Source organism: Nansenia antarctica, assembly GCF_963989245.1.
Source record: "Nansenia antarctica genome assembly, chromosome: 7".
Lineage (NCBI taxonomy): Eukaryota > Metazoa > Chordata > Actinopteri > Argentiniformes > Microstomatidae > Nansenia > Nansenia antarctica.
Window position 1 is genome coordinate 47,537,602 of NC_137677.1, and position 6,631 is coordinate 47,544,232.

Sequence of the window (6,631 nt, forward strand, 5' to 3'; positions counted from 1 at the left end):
ATCATTCCTGTCCATGTTCTTCTTGTTCTGTGCCCCAGTGAAAGGTGGTGTATTATGCCGGTAGATGTGGGACTTTAATCGTGAGGTTGTGGGTTCGTTTTGTGCACTTGTATCTTGAGATTTGCACTTGTAAAATAAATATTTGCACTTGTATCTTGAAAGTTGCACTTGCAGATTTGATTTGAGAACTTGTATCTTGAAAGTTGCACTTGTAAAATAAACATTTGCACTTGCAGATTCGAGTTGAGAACTTGTACAATAAATATTTGCAGTTGTATCTTGAAAGTTGCACTTGCAGATTCGATTTGAGAACTTGTACAATAAATATTTGCAGTTGTATCTTGAAAATTGCACTGGCAGATTCGCGACTTTCGCTGCTCGTACTGTGACTTGTGTAAAGCAATGCGAGAGCGCAGGGAAGGGCGGGCATGCAATGATTGATTGACCCCAATTGAAATAAGCCAGTGGCTTTCTTGGGTTTTTATCCTGTTAGTTGACCTTGTATGTAATATGTACTTTCATGTACCTACTTCTGCAAATCTTCTAATAAAGTATTCAATCAATCAATCAAAAGACCAATGACAAGAGAGCATTTTCGAGCGGGCATTGAGTGATTGACTGCAGTGATTGACCAATCACAGAACATTTGAGAGAATTTCAGCACGAGGGGAGTGGTCTCATGCAATGATTGATTGACCAATGACAAGAGAGCATTTGAGAGAATTTCAGCGTGGTCTCATTACAAGCCAAGATGGATAACCAGCAAGCGCACACCTCTCAGGTAAGTGTAGCTAGATAGCTATATTTAGAAGAAAAAAAGTTTGTTAACTCTTAAACCTTATCAGTATTATGCTTCACTTGTTTTCTTTAATCGAAATACATGTGGAAGAGTCCCTCTGAATGGTCACTTAAGTAGTTTATGCTAGCTAACTCATGACCATCGTGTAAGCTAGCTAGCTAGCATGGGTTGATTATGATTGCGCTAAGTTAGCTAGCGTAGAGCTACTGTTGTTTAACCCGATAAGCTTTTTTTAAACTTATTTGATCTATTTTCACTTACCTATTTTACTTTTATGCTTATGTTAGCTAATGATATGTCAATTTCAGAAAACTACATTTTACACTGGCTACATTTTATTTTTTTCAGGGAGAAAATTCTGATGTAGAAAATGCTGTTAGAACTCTTTTCAGCTGCCTTAGACAGGCCCACAGCCTAGGCCCACAGTCTAGCAGCCGTAGCTACCCCACAATGCGCCAGCCCGTGGGCACACTAGCTGGGGCAAGTGGTGCCCTTGGGGTTGGCCAGCCTGTTAGGAGACCTAACACAACGCAGCAAGAAATGCAACGGTAGGTAATTGTGTACTCAAACTCTCATTCATTATATAATACTGTATTTGTGAGTGGATAGTGAATTACATTTGTGTAATTACATTTTAATTACATTTGTGTAAATATTGCCATATTGTTCTATTTTACTCCTATTAAAATAATCTATGTACACAATACTTTTACAAAACAGAAAATACTGCAGATAGAATAACCCATATTAGCATGTTGTGTAGTGTTATTGTTTTTATCAAGTAGGCCGACTCAGTTAGTCAAATATAGAATGAAAAAGGTGTCTAATTTTGTGGTGCACCCACCTACTCATTTGTTGACATTACAACACTTGTACAACAAGTGTTGTATGTTTTTACTGTGCTTAAAGAAGAGCTTTAAACACATTGTTGAAATATATTGCTATCAACATTAGTGTAGCCAGGGAGTAGCTGAAAGGACTGTATAATTTAGGAAGGGGCTGGCTATCTAACTAACTCTAAAGCTAAATAGGCAGTGTAGGAGGATACAGGCAGGGGGCGCCAGCAAACCGTTAGACTAGCAGTTACTATCGTTAGCATTAGCATGGAATTAGCATTAGCATGGAATTAGCATTAGCATGGAATTAGCATTAGCATTAGCATGGAATTAGCATTAGCCTACAAACAACTAACACACGGTAACGGTATCACATATGAACAACACATTTATTTACAGAACTGATGTATACATCCCCAGGTATATACATTCCCTCCCCGCCGGCCACACACACACTCAATCACTCACTCATAGTCTCTGGCCTGAACAGGCTTATAGTCCAGGGCTGTGGTGCGCGTTGAGGCCTGGTTGGATGGCATGTGCGTCGAGGAAGGTAGCAGACGAAAGGGGGGGAGGTGACGTAGCAACGCGGAGGGAAAGGGCCGTCTTCGTGGTCCACAACGAGGTGAAGGGCCCAGGTCCGGTGGTCCGCGTCGAAGCTCCGATGGAGTCAGTGTTCGGTCGCAGTCCGCTCGTGGAGGCGACGATTATGTCCAGTTGGCGTCTCGCTTGGTCCAACGTTGAACAGCCGGCTGCTGGCAAGGCGGTCCAACGGGAACACAACTAAACGGGCTATAGTGGTACACTCAATAATCACTTTCCTGGCGTCTTCAGCTGCTGCACGGGGTGCGTGTTGCTGAATCCGCCATCTTAGATTGGCTTCTCTTTACTCTCTCTCGTTGGTCTCTCTCGTTCTGATTCTCATCACACACTGACTCGCGGACTACTTCCGTCTCTTATATATACACCACCGAACCTAACATCCGGGTCACGGACACACCCCGGATATACTACGTCATCAAACATATGCATAAACATTACAAGAATAATACATACACTTCACGAAACGTATATGAATAGTATAGAAAATAACAAAGTAAATAACTGGGGCAAAATAGGGCTGGTTTGGGGAAACTAAACTGACTCTAAACTGTGGGCCTTCACAACAGCCGCCCCATGAAACCCTCGGTTTCAGTTAACTAAAGAAGGCACACTGGCTAGGCTGCTCTAGCAGCGTGAGGTATGAGGTGATAGGACCTTGGTCACTCTGCCTGTCTGCCAGGCGGCGCGTGGAAGGGACTGGTCGATCACCAGTACCACGGCACCTTCGGACAAGTGGTCTCTCTCCCTCAGCAGAGTCTTCTGCTTCTCCTCCTTCTCCAGGGCGCGGATGTGCTCCTCGAAGCAGATCAGAGCGTCTTCCTGGTCCATGTTCTGCAGCTCCTCGTACTCAGCGAAGGTGGGGTCGTCCAGCAGGTACTGCTGGGCCTCGGACCAGGTGGTGCGGTAGGTGACGTTGGCCATGTTGTCCAGAATGCTCTTCAGCGCCTCCCAGTTCCTCTTCCTGAGCTGCTTGGCTTGTTCCTTCTCCTTCTTAGCCTTGTAGCCCTTAAACGCTTGCTTCTTCTCACTCAGCTTGGGCAGGGCGCTGTAGCGTGGGTCGTTGATGATCATTCTCATGGTTTGCTCCCATGACGCGTTGGATGAACCACCATTCTCCTTCAGAAGCTCTTTGAAGGCCTGCTTGGCCTCCTCTTTTGGGTTCCACTTGTACGTTTTCTTCGCCAACTCCGGCCTTTCCTCCTTGGAGGCGTCTACAATACTGGCTGAGACTTCCATGGCTGACGTGTACTCGACGGAGTTGACGGGTGCGTCAATGCTGACCTCGGCCACGTGAGGGTGCATGGCCACCTGCAGGTGTTCCTCGGCAACAGCTGTTGCCGCCATGGCACGGTAGCGCCACCACCGGGACTCCTTAGTCTGGGAGTTGTAGTAGTAAGGCTTCCCATCCAGAGACTTATGCTCTGTCCACAGAGACTTCTTCTTTGGTTGGTCATCCTGTGGTGAACCATTTGTGGTACTAACTGTTCCAGGTGCACTGGCAGCAATAGATTCCACTCCAGGCGGTCCGGTTGGTGGGTTTGCTTCTTCGGTTCGGACATGGAGGGATGACGTAGCTCTCCCGTCTCTATCTCTCCCCTCGGTAGCGCCTTGGAGGGCCCACCCAAGCGCAGTCTTAACAGCCATCGGGCAGCCTCGTGGTCCTCTCAGCGGAGGACGGAGCGACACGATCAGTTCAGCGTTGTCCGAGCCGATGAGAAGGGTTGGCTCCGCTCCTTCTATCGGATGTAGGTCTACTCGCCGTAGGTGGGGATATCTTGCGCGTAACCTCTCCAGGGGGTAGTCGTAGCGGGAGAGCGCTAGCTGGTCGGCGGTGAAGACATTCTGAAGCCGATGTCTATCCGACGGCCGCCCCGCCGGGGAGATAGAGAAGTTGATTCTCGCCCCGGTGACCTCTTTAAGGTCGCGACGTATCGTGCGCAGAGTCAGCTTCTCCGCAGTCCCTTGGAGCCCCAACTGGCGCACTGCCCCCTGGAGAAGGATGGTCCGTTCCGACCCGTCGTCTAGAACGGCGTACGTGTCGTACACAGCGTTGTTGTGGTGAAGTCGGACCTTCACCACCTTCAGTAGAACCTTAGAGCCGCTGCTCTGTGGCGAGTCTAGGTAGTAGACAGGGGTTTCCTCTTCCGGTGCGCGACCGGACCTAGGGCTTCTGTTGCCCTCCGTGGACCTGGCGAGGGAGACCTCGTGTAGGATGTTGAGGTGGACCTCCTCACAGCGGTTGCACTTCCTCCTCAAGGTGCAGTTCTTCGCCAGATGGTCGCGCCCACAGTTCCAGCACCTCTTGTGCTCCTCGAGCCACCTCTGCTTGGCCTCGGTACTCAGGTTGTTGAAGTCACTGCACTCATTGAACCAGTGCTCGCTGGGGCAGTACGGACATGGCGGTGGACCTCTCCGTCCCTTTTGAGGGGGTTGAGAGGAATCCTTTCCCTCAGGTCGGGTGGTCCTCTCTCTCCGAGGCTCCTCCTCCGTGTGCAGCACTCCTACTGGGCGTCCTCTGTTCGAGCTCGGCCCGTCCCAGCGGTCTCCCTTCTCCCTCTCCTTCTTCGGCTCAGCGTAACCCATGGCGTCTACGTTGGTGTCATGCACTTCCTCCAGTAGGAACTCCGCGAAGGCAGCCATGCTCAGACCCAACTTCCCGGGGTTACGAACGCGCTGCTGTCGCCGGAACCTCTCCTGCCGGAAGCGTGGGATCTTGCGGAGCAGCCGCTCTACGTTGGAGGTGCTGTTGATCTCGCTGGCGCCAGCTGGGCCCTGCGTCTTCAGCATTCCAACCAAGGTGTGCACGCGGAGCGCGAAGTCATCCAGCGCCCGGTCATCCTTGATGGGGGCCTGCTGTTCGAGGGCTTGCAGTTCAGCAAGGGCGTGGTTCCAGGGACGACCGTAGCGGGCATCCAAGTCGGCGAGCGCTCTGGTGTAAGGAGTCGGTGCGGAGGCATGGGCCAGAACCATGTTGTGGGCTCTGGGGTTCCTCACATGCTGAAGGAGAATCGCATATTTGTAGGACTCTGAGCAGGAGTCGTCCAAGAGCGTGTCCAGGCAGATGCGTAGCTCCACATACTGGCTCCTGTCCTCGTCCTTGAAGAAGGGGAACTTGGGTCCCTCCACCTGGGGAAACATCCTGTAGTGGATGATCGGGGCTGGAGTGACGGTCTGGGTGTCCGGCCTGCATGCATTTTGGTGCACTGGAGGACCTAGGAGTGTGCTACGCTCTTGGGGGATGGCTCCCCTCCCGGGCAGCGACGCTGGCTCCCTCTGGGCCGCGTAGCGGTCGGGTCCCTGGTCCTCTTCCTTCCAGGTGGTCAGCTGGGCCTGTAGTTGGACAGTCATGGCGGGGGTCATGGAGCCATCGGCGGGGGGTTCAGGAGATGGCACTCGAGAGGGCCGTGCGGATGATGCTCTGGAGCTACGGGCCGACGGAGCTCTGCTGATGCACACGTCGCGCATGGTCTGCATCACTTCCTCCATCTTCTCCGCGTGCAGTTGCTCTCTCGCCATCTGCCTCTCCGCCGCGCGTTCCGCCCCCTCCATCTGGAGGCGGTCGCGCTCCATCTGGAAGCGTTCACGTTCTAGCGCCTCCTGGCGCTGTCTCTCCGCCGCCCCCATCTGGAGGCGTTCACGTTCTAGCGCCTCCTGGCGCTGTCTCTCCGCCGCCCCCATCTGGAGGCGCTCGCGCTCGAAATGGATGCGTTCCCTCTCTCGTTCACGCTCGAACTGGAGGCGTTCTCGCTCTAACGCCCCCTCGGCCTGTTGGCGCATACATTCGGACAGCGCGGCACTACTCCCTCTGGAGTGCAGGCTATCCGCCCCAGAGGCAGAACTGCCCACGGAAACCCTGGACCGGGAGGAAGCCACTGAGCGGCAGGAGCTAGGTCTCGAGCGCGCCGTACTGGGAGGCAGATCGTTAAGGCTGAGGCCCTCCCTCTTCCGCCCGCAGGCGCTGTCGGACCGGGCCTCTCCTTCCTGCTCTTCCGTTTCCCTGCGGTTCTGCCATCTCATCCTCAGGCTGGTGCTCTTTGAGGGCTGTCTCAGTGCTAGCCACCCGCGCGCCGGCGGACGCCTCGGCCTCTCCGACCACTGTATCCCGTGGAGTGCGCTCCTCGCTACCACTCAGTGAGCTTTCGAGCTCAAGCTCATACTCCTGTAACCTCGGAGGCAACCGCGGGACTCTCTGTGGTCGTGGCTCTGGCTCAGGGGGCGGAGAAGGGGGGGTAACTGTCTGGTCTGGTTGGCTGCGCTCAGCCATGCTATCACTACACTACCTATCCGGCTCGAAGGACCAATTGTAGCCAGGGAGTAGCTGAAAGGACTGTATAATTTAGGAAGGGGCTGGCTATCTAACTAACTCTAAAGCTAAATAGGCAGTGTAGGAGGA